Raw genomic sequence first — 13,725 nt, 5'->3', positions numbered from 1 at the left:
ATATATCTACTTCTGTACATACACACACACACACACACACACACACACGGTTGGGGAATGGTTGTACAGAAGAATATATATATATATATATATATATATATATATATATATATATGCATGTATATATATGTATATGTGTATATGTATGTATGTATCCTGCATTTGTATTCCATTACTGACTCTTGATAGACATTTTTACCTCCCTTTATACCTCTTTCTCTCCCACCACAGTCCCTTTTGACAGAGAAACATACATAATGGCATGCACTCAGAAATGCTTAGCAGTTAAGAGTATGCACTGGTTTTACAGATAAGTGATCACATATTAGTTGTTGCACAATCTCTTGTAACTCCAGCTCCAGGTAGATCTGAAACCACTGAACTACAGCCTCCAGCACTCAAGTGTATATACCCTTTGTATATACATATGTAATAAAAAATAAAAATACGGTTTTAATTCCAGATTTTGCATATGAGAAAACCAGCAATATCTGTACATTTTATTCTGGTTCTTTTTTTTCTTTTTTTCAAGACAGGGCTTCTCTTTGCAGCCCTGGCTGTCATGGAACTCACTCTGTAGACCAGGCTGACCTCAAACGCAGAAATCCACCTGACTCTGCTTCCAAGTGCTGGAATTAAAGGCGTGCACTACCACTGCCTGGTGTTAATCTGGTTAATTTTCATTTTTGGCCTTGATGATCTCAAGTTTCATTCATTTTCCTGAAAATGACAATTTTTTCCTTATGGGTAAATATAATCACATTCTGTCTATATACCACACATTATTCCAACTATAGGTTTAATAACAGTAATCTAGGATAGTTTCTTATCTTGGTATAATGAGAGCACAGCAATTAATGTCATATGCATGTCTCCCCTGTTACCCTGATTTAGATTCCTTTAGGCTTATGCTCAATAGTGACAAACCTGGATTACTGTATATTGTATCTTGATGATAACCATTTTCACTACGGTGATATGAAATCTTGATGTTCTTTTCATTTGCATTTCCATTATAAAAAGAAAAAGACACTGAATAGTTTTTCAAATGTATATTGGCCATTTTGTATTCCATCATTTTTTAGATCTGTCATTTCAATTTATTTACCAACTATGTTTAACTCTCAGAGTGTGCAATGATATTAATACCCTATCTCATATGTAGTTGACAAAGACTTACTTTTATTCTTGATGTTGTCTCTTCACTCTACTAATTGTTCACTTTGCCTTTGAATTCCATTTAATACCATACTTTATGGCATTATTTCCTAAACTACTGAAATCTTTTCCAGAAAGGGTTTGCTCAAACCTATACTTTGAAGAATTTTGGCTAAATTTCTTCTTTAGAACTTCCAGAGATTCATTTTAATAGATGCAAAGATTGCCTTTTTAAAGTTTAACATCCTTTAATGATAAAAATTCTCAAGAATTTAGGAATAGAAAGAATGTATCTCCGTATAGCAAAGGCTAAAAATTACAATCCTTTAGCTAGTATTTTACTAAATTGTAAAACGTTTGAAAACATTTCCTGTAAAATCTAAGACAAGAACATACTGCTTGTTATCTCTCTACTTTTGTTTGATACAGTGATCCAAGTCTTAGCAAAAGAATAAAGGGAGAAATAAAGTGATAAATGGACATTAAAAGAGAAAAATAAAATCATCCCCCATTTTCAGGTGGCATGATTCTGTGTTTTTAAGCCTCTCTGTAGAGATTCTCTCAAGAATCTCTTTGACCTCAGAAACACTCTCAGCAAAGTCACACAATACAAGATACAAAAACCAAATATACTGGCATCTTCAGGATACAGACATAACAAATTTACTCAAAAAAAAAAAAAAGGTGCATGCAAAAACATCTTTCTCAGGCCATGAAGATGGTTCACTGGGTTTGTGGATATGTAGTACAAGGATAAGGAACATTGGTTGTTTGAGTAAGGATGGTCTGCATCCTGCCATTGGTGGTGCAGGCAAATGTAGTGAATTTGAGGCCAGCTAAGTGAGTTCGAGGACAGCTAGGACTCTTATACAGAGAAACCCTGTCATGAAAAACAGAAATGAAGGAGGTGGAGGAGGAGGAGGAGGAGGAGGAGGACGACGACGACGACGACGACGAGAAAACCTCCATAACCTCATATATGTGAATGCTTAGTCATCAGGATGTGGCACTAATTGAGAAGGATTAGGAGGTATGTCTTTGTTTGAAGAAAGTATGCCACTGGGAAAGGGCTTTGACATTTCAAAATCTGAAGCCGGGCCAAATCTTTCTTTGTCTATTTCTACTACCTGCAGATTCATATGTAGAACTCTCATCTACTTTTCCAGCACCTTGTCTGCCTGTGTGCTTCCATGCTATCTGCCATGATGATAATGATCTAAACCTCTGGAACTGTAAGCCAGCCCTGAAGAAGAGTTTTCGTTTATAATAATTGCTGCGATCATGGTGTCTCTTCATAGCATTGGAACAGTGACTAAAACAAAATCTCTGTTAGAAGTCTAACATGTACATTAATAAGGAATATGAATGAGCATTTCCATAGTCCCAGAATTTGGAGTCAGAAACAAGAAGATCACGAGAACTCATTGCCCTGCCAATTGTGTAAAATTATTGAGCCTCTGATTCAATGAGATGCCTTGTTTCAAGCCAGTGCCCTATACTGGCTTCCATGAGAAATTACACAGTACACACACCCACAAACTTTCATAGAGGTAACACATACACCTACATGCACCATACCATAAACATGCACATGAACACATACTTCATCCATAATTCATTATAGACGAGACATCCAGAAATGAACCTAAACCTTACTATAAAGGCAGAATACCTCCTATAATGAAAACTTCCTTCCTAAAGAAGACACTAGAAGAAGGAAGATGGCAAAACCTCCTATGCTAATGGATTGGAAAAACTAGCATTGGGAAAACAGAGTTGCTAAAAGTGAGAAAAAGACAATACAGTCTCTATCAAAATCTAAATGACAATCTTCTCTTTTGGGGATTCTAAAGACAACCATAAAATTACAAAGAAGTAAAACCCAAACCAAGGCAAGCAAAGAAACAAAATTGGGTTTTTGTCTGGTAATGGAGATATCACAATAACTGGTATCAAATTATACTGCAGAGACATAGCAACAAAATAATGATCATATTACTTAAACAAAAACAGACGTGGAGACAATGGAATAGAAAAAAAGGACTTTATGGGTTAATAAAAAAAATTAACCCATAAAGTTACAGCCAACCTAGTTTTTGACCAAGAACACACCAACTGGTTGTCCAGTGACAGAGTCAGCCCAGAGACCATACATACAAATAACATTATATGAATTCAGCAGCTTATATTTAGGAATATAGCTGTATATAATACACATGCATATAATAACTATTAATGACAAAATAGGCCATGAGAATATGGAGGGGTATATGAAAACGTTTGTAGGAAATAAAGAGAAAGAAGGGAGAAACACTGTAATCAAGTTACCATCTCAGAAATAAGAGAAAGAAGAAAAACCTACTATTATTTTAGTTATCCTAGTAATCTTTTAAATACAACTGATTTATCTATTATGATTTCAAAATATAATAGAAATGAATATTTATGTATGGAATGCCCTTAATTTATAATAAAATTACTTATTTATTGCTCTAGGTATAATATCATTTAATAAAATTTTATTTCTTTTAAAAACATAAAATGCAGAAAAACAATGTCTTTTTTAACAAATGGTTCTCAGAAAACTGGGGTTCCCTAGGTAGAGAAAGAAATCTAGATCTCACTTTCTACATCTATGTCTCGCTTAATGGGTTGAAGAACTTAACTGATGGATCTTTGAACTTATAGAGGAAAACAGATATAACACTGTTCAAGATTTATGTAAGCATTTTCTAAGTAGGACTTCAGTGGAACAGAAATATATTCATTAATGGCTGAACAGGACTACAAGAAATTTAAGCTTTCCTGTGCAGCCAAGTTAGCCAGCCTGGGGGGAGATAGGTGGTGCCTTGGAGTTCAGCATTGTGGGCAAACCGTGAGAACAATGTGTAGAGATGCCTGCTTGAAAATTACATAATGAAACATATTATATTGTAGGATAATAAAAGAACTAACCAAAGGGCAAAAATCCCCCTTTTAAACTTTTTTCTAAAAAAATGTAGATAAATGTAAGAAGAACCAGTTAGTCTTTTATCAGCTTGTCACAGGCTAGAGTCACCTAGGAAGATTGAACTGGATGCCTCCATCAGATTGACCTGTAGGTAAGCCTATGGAGCATTTTAGGGATATGTGATTAAGGTGTGGAATCTAGTCCACTCTGGATGGTGCCACCTGAGGGCAATGGTCTGAGCTGTATAAAAAAAGCAAGCTGAGCAGCTGGAAACCAGACTTCCTCTGTGACCCAGATTCATTTCCTGCCTCCAGATTCTAGATTTATGTTCCTGCCTTCATTTCCCTACAGAGTGGAGAAATACCCTCTTTCTTCCCATGTTGCTCATGGTCATGGTGTTTATCACAGGAATAAAACAAGCTACGACAGACACACACACACACACCCACCCCACCCCCACACACTACACATACATTAGGATAGATAAATAGAGGGGGGGAGCGAGGAGGTAGAAAGAGGGAGGGAGAGAGAGAGAGGTTTAAAAAATATAAAGCCAAATGTTTACTAAAGGTACAATGGAAATGTTTGAGGATAAAAAAAATAAATACACATAAATTAGATAAATAATAAATATTGAAAAATAAAAAGCATAATAGTTTTATAAATATTTTAAAGTATAGAATTGTTTCCTGTGACTCATGACAGTGCTGACTCTGTATGGGAAAAGTGTCTGGTGTCCATCAGACCATCAGAGCCGTGTCTCTCTTTTTGGTAGCTTCCTTTCTTTACATACCAGAGCCATGTGGTGATCCCACTTACGTTGGTTGTCTGTTGTAGGTTAAAATGGTGTCCCATCGGGTCCGCCACAGGGCTAGGACCACCCTTAGAGGCAGACATGGTGAGTTTTACTGTGTGCACCGATCGCTGCCACCAGACATAGGGCGGTGAGGAACAGTAGGACCCAGCTCCGGGGGTCGGGAAGCACAGTCTGGGGGAGGTTCTCAGGCTCTTGGGAAGATCTGAGAACAGAGTGTGGGCCCGCTGGCAGGCTCTAATCCAGGGCGAAGGGAAAAGGGCAGGAGAACTCCTGCTGGAGAGTCCTTGGCTTGGTAGGTGGCTTCTTGGCTTGGTGGAGAACGCAGGGAGGCCTCCAGCATGAGATTAGACTCCTTTGAGGACCTGCTCCATTGCTCCAGCACGATGGGTCCTGATGAGAAGACAAAGTCCATGGTTTCAGAGTGTTTACTGTCATGAGTAGAGGCAGAGAAAGGCAGAGAGAGGGAAAGAGTAGAGAAGTAGAGGCCAACCATGGCCATGTAGAGAGAAGGGGGAAGGGAACACAGAAGGGGGTTGCAAGAGGGCAAGAGAGAAGCCATCAGGAAGTAGGAGTAAGAGATGGAGGAGGGGGCAAGCAGCCCTTTGTATAGTGGGCCAGGCCTACCTGGCTATTGCCAGGTAACTGTAGGGTTGGAGTCCAGACAAAAAACCAGGAGTCTGGGGATGATTAATGGCCACAGATGTATGGATCTGGGGCCTTGTATCAGGAGCCTGGTGTCTGGAAGTGTGGCAAACTTTCTTTCATCCCTTTCAGAGTTATCTGCTGCTTCTTTGGGGTTTAAACCTAGCTCAACCAGGCTGCCTTTCATAGTCCCACATTCTGTGACTTCTCAATTTGTGATGGTTAAGGTTATCTGAGCCAAGAGAATTCCTACAAACTAATGGGAGTGGGTTGAGTCTATCTACATCATGATCTGCACAGGTGAACCTGTCAATGAATCTTTGAAATGTACCACCTTTTGAAAGACCTTCATGGGGAGCCCTCCCCACTCCAGTCTTGAGATGGCAGCACCCAAGAATCAGGAATAGACCATCTTGATGTAAGCACACGAGGTAGCTCCGGGCCAACATGTATCTCACGCAGGAGACAGAGGCATCGACCCTGAGGCTCAGGGGTTAGGAGTTTATATAGAAAAAAGTCAGGGGCATGGGAGGAATTGACACGGTCACACATGATTGGCTAATTTAAACATCAGCAAATAGTATGCCCAGATGTAGGACCCCCTCTCGGGGACCCCCTCAGGTCCTCAGATCACGGGAGTCAGGGTGTCCCAGAGAAACACAATAGACAGACCTTGATGCAAAAGCATGAAGCAGTTTAATGGTGGAGCTCTGGGCCAGCGCATACCTCACGCAGGAGGCAGAGGTGCTGACCTTGAGACTCAAAAGCTAGGGGTTTTTATAGGGTAAGGTTCAGGGATGGGGAGAATTAGAGCAGTTACATGTGATTGGCTCATTCAAACAGCAAGGCGATTACAAGTCAGCAGAATAGTATGTGCAGGCTAAAACGTTTAGGAATTTCAAGGGCCTGAGGTTTCTTGGGGTCAGCAGGATGTCTGGTTAATGTATGACTCTTAGTAAGCTAAGGGATGCGCCTTCCTGCCAGATGGCTAAAGTGTCAGCCTAGATAGCTCAGGCTAGTTCCTGCATTCCTTTCTTTTATCTTTATGGTCTGTTAGTCCTAGCTGCAGGGCAGGCCTCATCATGCCTGGACTTGCCTGGACTTGTTTTCTACAGTGTTCAGCCCTGAGTCTTTTAAGTTTTGAAACTACCTTTTTTAATTTTATGTTTCCAAACCTTGAATCTATATAATTTTCCCTTTCACAGATCGGAGTAACAGCAGTTCTGAAGGGCAAGTGCTTATCTGTGTTGGTAGAGCATCTGGTTAATGTTTTAACCCAAGTCAGAAGGGTGGGAGAGGGAGGCGTTTAGCCAGGTGGCCCATAACTCAGCTGAGGTAGTCCATACGTCCTTGCATGCCTCCCTTATCTTATGGTCAGCCAGCTCCTTGAGCTGAATGACTTAACAGCCTTTATTTTGTCCTGTCTGGACAGGCCTGGGCTTGTTCTGCTTTGCCCTGGGCCCGTGAACTTTCTGACTAACCAGCATGAGCCGTCTGAATCATGGATCTTAAATTTAATTTCCTTTCACTTTCACATACCAGTCTGGAGGGATACAGCTGGAGATGTCAAGATCAAGGTCAGGAATTCTGGAGCTTCAGAAGTCTGGAATTCCATGAAAGTAATCATTAAGTAACATTGATCCATGCCCTGACCTCCGGCTCAATGCTATTGAATCCCCCAGAAAAAGCCTCCTGAGCCACTTAAGTCAGACATACAACCCCTTGTACTCTTTGCAGCCTGAAGGCAGCCTCTGGTTTAACATAGGCCTCCTGGTAGTCACTTCTCATGGCTGGGTGGCTATCTCTCAGCTATGTAGCATAGAAGGCAGAATTCCTGCTTGGTTCTCAAGCTCCAGGAGTACTGAGTTTAAAACAATAGGTTAACATTCAGGGTTATACCTGGCCTTGCCTTACCACTTGAGAAAAGTGATCAAACAGACCACCTCCACTGCCCTCTCCCCAAGATAAACTCCTTACTTTGTCCAAATAGGAGAATCATTGATCTCAGAAGTGGGTTCAACGTGTTATACTTCTCTATGCAATGATATACTTTCATATCTCCACATATTTAACCCTGGCACAAAGCTCCTTTCAGTATTCCTTCCATCTTTCCAGTAAATTACCTGAAGATTGACTTTAAAAGAAGGGTCAAAGTACTCCCTACATGGCATTTCTCTCGGGTAGGTAACCTACAGATGCATGGCATTTCTCTCGGGTAGATAACGTGATAAAAGTTTGTATTCGTCCGGCTTACTTTAGATGCTATGTGCAAACTTTGGCCAACCAAAGCCTTGCTACAGAAGGAAATTAAGAACTAGTCTTTTTATTTAAAAAAAAAAAAAAGATTTATTTATTTTTACTTATATGAGTACACTATAGCTGTCTTCAGACACACTAGAACAGGATATCAGATCCCGTTACAGATGGTTGTGAGCCACCATGTCCTTGCAGGGAATTGAACTCAGGACCTCTGTAAGAGCAGTCAGTGCTCTTAACCCCTGAGCCACCTCTCCAGTCCTAGTCTTTTCTTTTGCATAAGGTGTGTTATGTTTATATTATTTACACAGTAATTCTCATATTTGTAGTGTGTGTATATATACCTTATAGACAAATTCTAAGGCCATTTCATAAAACTTTGTTTTTATAGTGTTTCATATCAAACTTGGGGTGCTAGACAGTATTATATGGCTGCATCATACTTACATCTTTTTCTTATTTAATAGTGTTAAACTGTGTTCATCTTTTATAAGAATGCTTCCCTTCTCATACTTTTATATAAAGAAATAATAACATCATTATTTGATGTATAAACTTATAAATTGATTTTCTTAGACTTTCTAATCTTGTCATACACAACATAGAACACACACACCCCCCACACACACACCCTACTCTTTTCTTTTTAATTTCTACTTTGACATTTATGTTAGGATCCTGCAGTCTATAATATCAGATTCTGAACAGCTTTCATTATATTGTCTATGCCTTGATTTTGAGAATCTAGACTCAAATTGCTCTTTAATAGTGTGGTTAAAAATTCTGATAGATGACAACCTTAACTTAAACAAATTTATATTCTGTCTCTAAGTGGGCTTATACTTGACCCTGGACAAGTACCTGTTTGGGGCCAAGTGTGAACAGGCTACTGTGGAAGTATTGTGTCACTCCCTGATACCAGATTATATGAATTTCCCAGTTGCCAATCTAGAATCATCTGGAGATGGGCTTCTGGCCATGCCTGTGGGGATCACCGTGAATACCTTAATTGATGTGGGTGGGCGGATTCTATGGGCAGAGGATCCTAGACTGAATAATATGGAGAAAGTTAGCTAAACACTAGCATTCAATCATCCCTCTCTATTTCCCAGTTGTGAATGAGACTGGAGCACCTCTTTCAAGCTTCCATTTTGTTCATTTTTATGCTGAGGTGGACTTCCCCTGAAATGCTTGTTCAAATAAACTGTATCTCCCGTAACTTGCTTTGTCAGTATATCTTGTCACAGTAACAGGAAAATAAACCAAGACGCCATGAAATACTGAGATACGGATGACATAGGCAATGGAAAGCTGCTCCTCAAAGTGTCTCTCCTACTTGTATGCTGAAGAGAACTGCACATGATTTCAAAGATATCACCTTTTGTTAAATTGTTGCTTTTGGAGAGGTAGGGGCCTGGAGTGAAGAATTTGGAAAGAAACTTGAAGAAGAATGTATGAAGCATCATTTTCGTACAATAGACTTATAATGAATGGTGCTAGTAACATAATATGACTTTGAAACAAAGACTTTCAGGTCCAACAGGAAAAACCAAGCAAGCAAGCAAACAAACAACAAATGAAAACAAAACAAAAAACCACAGGGTTTCTTTTCTTAATGGTTTCCTGGGGCAGGGAGGTCTTGCACTTAAAAATAAAACAGGCTTAGTTAATTTGTGGCTTATCCTACATGACTCAAATAAGGAAGAGGGATGCTAGCTATGTATGAAGGTCACAGAGGGGCTTCAGTCAAGCGGCTTTTGACTTAGAGTAATAAAGTGGGTAGGACTGGGTGGTCCACCCACTGTGTGCACAGTGGCACCTGGAAACTCTGTGTTCCAACACTGCCTGTCCTGAGTGCTACCTCTGACCCCTGGAGCTGGGATCCACGCTGATGAAATGTTTTCATTTCTTTGTTTATACACCATTGAGGGGGGCAGAGCTATACACTGATGACCAAGCTTTTGTTGAGTTCCACTCTCTCTTATGTTTTCATTTCTGTAAGAATTTGGTGATCTTGTGTCTTTGATCCACTTTGCCTCTGGTACCTTTTCTTAGTACACTTAAAAAATCATTGGAACAATGGAAAACATTAAGGTCCAAAGAACAACCTCATTTATCTATGTTTGCTGCAAAATAAAAGCCTTTAGCAATTGAGAGAAACCAGAGAACTTGTTTTTATTAACATATTCTTGTTAAATTTTATACACTTAAATGGGCATGTGTGTGAGTCTAGCCGCTATATAATGAGTAGGGACCAGTGGTTTCATCACTGAAGAGAATGAGTTCCTCTCATACAACCAATCTTAACTGCCAGTCCTTCCTCTCAGAGAGGGTCTCAAGAACCTCTCCCCTCTATACTTCAAACATGTAAAATGAATAAATATTGGTGTCATCCTATATAAACCAATTTAAGTAAGAAAAATATCAATGTATTGTATATGGAAGATTATTTTCAATTACTGTATGTAAATGATTAGTATGTAAAAATTACTTTAAAAAACAATCAAACAAGTAAATATGAAAGTATATAGGAAAACGAAATTACAGCTATAGGATATATTCAATTATTAAATAGACTTTCCTACATAACTGTGACCTTTTAGGGGAAAAAATTGAACTTACTATCAATCTAAAAACTCAAGTTTAATATGCAAGATTTATGTTAAATGAGTGTTATGTATCTAAACCTAGTTCCTGTTATTATACTGTCACTGAACTAAATAAATCAAAGGACCAGAGTCTCTGTGGCCTAAATAGAGTTGCCATATTTAGTGTTTCATTTCTAAAGTAGAGGAGGAGGAGGAGAAGAAGAAAAAGCATGTGGATAGGGAGGGAGAGAGCATCTAAAACAAACAGGCTTCCATCTCCTGGAGTTGTTATGACTTGCAGGTCTGAAGAACTTTTCGTAGAATATACCTTTTAAATTTATTTATCATTTTCTGCTTCCATATCAAACACCAGTTTACTGAATTTTATCCCAGGATCAAATCGTTAGCAAGGACCAGATTCACAGGATGAATAGAGAATCTCATGGATCTTTAGGACAGGAGACCAGTAATGCAGTCATTGATTAAAGAAGCAAAGATCAAGTTCTTTGTGGAAGATGGATGTAACATGGTGTGTGTCAGTTGTTACATCTGGTAGGGGACCATTTCAATGGTCATTGACAGTGACACTAAATAAACTAGCCCACAAACCCCAACCATTTCAAAGACTCGGACATCTTTAATATTGTCAGTCTCCTCTCTTCCTTTGTTTCTTTGACTTCAAAATTTTGGAACTTGTTTTAAGGCTTTGATATTGACCTTCTTCAAATTATCAGCTCCATGCCACCGTTCTTCATTTTTCTCCCAGACAAGTCTTTCATTTTATCCCAGTGTATGGGTAAATCCCTAATTCCTTTGTTTACAGGAAATAAAAAATAATAATCTTTCATTGCCTTGTCTCAGCTAATGTGGTGTCTGCCAGCCTCTAGAGATCATTTCTTCTATTTCTATTTTATGTGTATTAGACGCTACAAATTTTGTAACTGCCACTGAGACCTATTTAGAGTTTCAGTGTCTGAGTCTACAGATGATCAACAATACTTATGAAGCTTTTTAATTGAGTTTTAACTTGAAAAGCAACAAATGCAAACATTTACCACTAAGCTTTCCAAAATGGTTTATGTAATCATTATTTTATACAATAGTATATGAGGTCAAATTTCTTCTCAAATAATTTTTAGAGCTTTGAAGTCACATTTCATATCAATCTCTATCCCAGATGAACAAATACACAGGTAGATATGAATGAGAGGCTTGTCAGATATGACAACATTGCAAATACACCGGGAATTCTTTTTTTTTTTTCCAGTTTGATTTTTTGAGACAGGATTTCTCTGTGTAGCCCTGGCTGTCCTGGAACTCACTCTGTAGTCCAGGCTGGCCTTGAACTCAGAAATCCGCCTGCCTCTGCCTCCCAAGTGCTAGGATTAAAGGTTTGTGCCACCACAGCCTGGTCGGGAAACTCTTAAAAAGGAGCAGAAGCGATTACCAAAGCTGCTTACCCCATGATGTGACATCCTCAGAACCCTGTCCACTTTTCTTTGTTCTCAGATACAGCTATAATGGGTGAGTTGCCAGTATTCAAAATTAGCAATATCATGGATATAGCCTCTGCTTCCTTTCCCATCCATGGAAACAGCTTGATTGTTCTTCATTAAAGCAACTGGAAGAAAACTCACCCCTCATACCTCAGCTTGGGTATAAAATCCTCAGAAAATATTTACCTAGTCCTCAGGATAATGAAGGTGCTGTTTCAGATGTCACAACAGCAGATGTATGTTACTAGTGTGCAATTGTCATGAAGGACACTTACAATATGCAGTCTCATCCATAGGCCTTCACTTGGACCTGGAAAAGGGTTGTGACAAGCTTCCCCTTTATCTAATTCATTTATCCTATTACTACATGCACCATTAGATAAGAAACTTTTGTGTGTGAATGGGAGCAGCATCCTGAATTTAACATTGAAGACATATTATTATCTTTTACACATAATTATTCCTTTAATTATCTTTACCTTTATACATATTTCAAAGGTGACCTTTGTTTTCAAACCACTAGAACTACAGAACATAAAATTGCAGTTATACTGATACAGACTCTATTTTTCTCATATGTATGAATAACTTTTCTACCCACAAAGAACGGAGGTACAAACCTGACTACAGACCACCATACAATTTGGTATTACAATCTTACATTTACTCTTCTAAAAATCAGAATTCTGGGGGCGACTGGAAACTTGTTTTGATTTGGGATATTTTATTATTTGGCTTTTCTTTAACCCTCTTCTGGTAACATGGTACAAATATACTAGAGCTCATTTGCTGAAAAGCTAAACCCAAACTGGTATATGAATAATTATAGATACCCTTTATTCAAGGGACTTGAGGGAGTTAGTGTGCAAATACGTAATGCATTTACTTATAGAATACTATCGCTGACTCCACTGATGTGCTGCATCTAATAAAGCATTTTGCCATGCTACTTTGTCAGGTCTAGCAAAAGTAAAATTGATTACTTTTGTGCATACACTTAAATGTTTCCATGTGATGTTAGTACCTACAGCATGGCAGGATTAGAGTGAATGGCTTCCACTGGGCTGGCCTCCCACACCTTCTTTTTTCCTCCGTTTATTTCCTGATTTGCTAAGTGTTTTGATACCATGTGAGATGGAAATGAGGCATTCCTGTGGCTTATATTGGCATTTAAAATTGAATATACTATCTTGATGTTCAAATTGACTAGCTGTAATTGAATCTATCCCTATATACCAAATAGAAATAGTGCAATTTTCATAAGTACTTCATAGATTTTTCATAGTGGCACTGCTAATTTGGCTTAGTATTGACAGATTTGTGAAAATTATCACAACATGCCTCAAATTTATGAAAACAAAATTGTCTAACAATGCACAGCACTTAATTTCCCTTTTACCTGCTTCCATCAAACAGGAGATCTTCTTAAAGCAGTTATCTAAATTATGCATAGATATTTCAATTATTTAATGTCTCCACATTTTTCTGAAAACAATACATTTCCACATTTAAAATGAGCTTTTAAGATTCTAAGTAACAAAGGTAAATAGACAAAACAATTATTACCAGAACCTGCAAAATTGCCTTTCCTCCAAAAAACACTTTATTGAGAATTATAACAAACAAACATGTATCCTTACTATTATGCTTTAGATAATGAAAATGTTTAAATAATAGAGATTTTAAAATATTAAATTACTGCAAGTTGGTAATAAAAGAAATACAAAGCAAAATAAGCTTATTTGATAATTGGGCAAATTTCTCTCAATAATTTTGGTATTGTTGATAAATTTTTAGGGGTTTCTTTTATTTTGGACT

The sequence above is a fragment of the Mus pahari genome, chromosome 8 (assembly GCF_900095145.1).
Source record: "Mus pahari chromosome 8, PAHARI_EIJ_v1.1, whole genome shotgun sequence".
Taxonomy (NCBI): domain Eukaryota; kingdom Metazoa; phylum Chordata; class Mammalia; order Rodentia; family Muridae; genus Mus; species Mus pahari.
The sequence above is the reverse complement of the archived record's forward strand: the minus strand, read 5'-3'. Positions refer to the sequence as shown.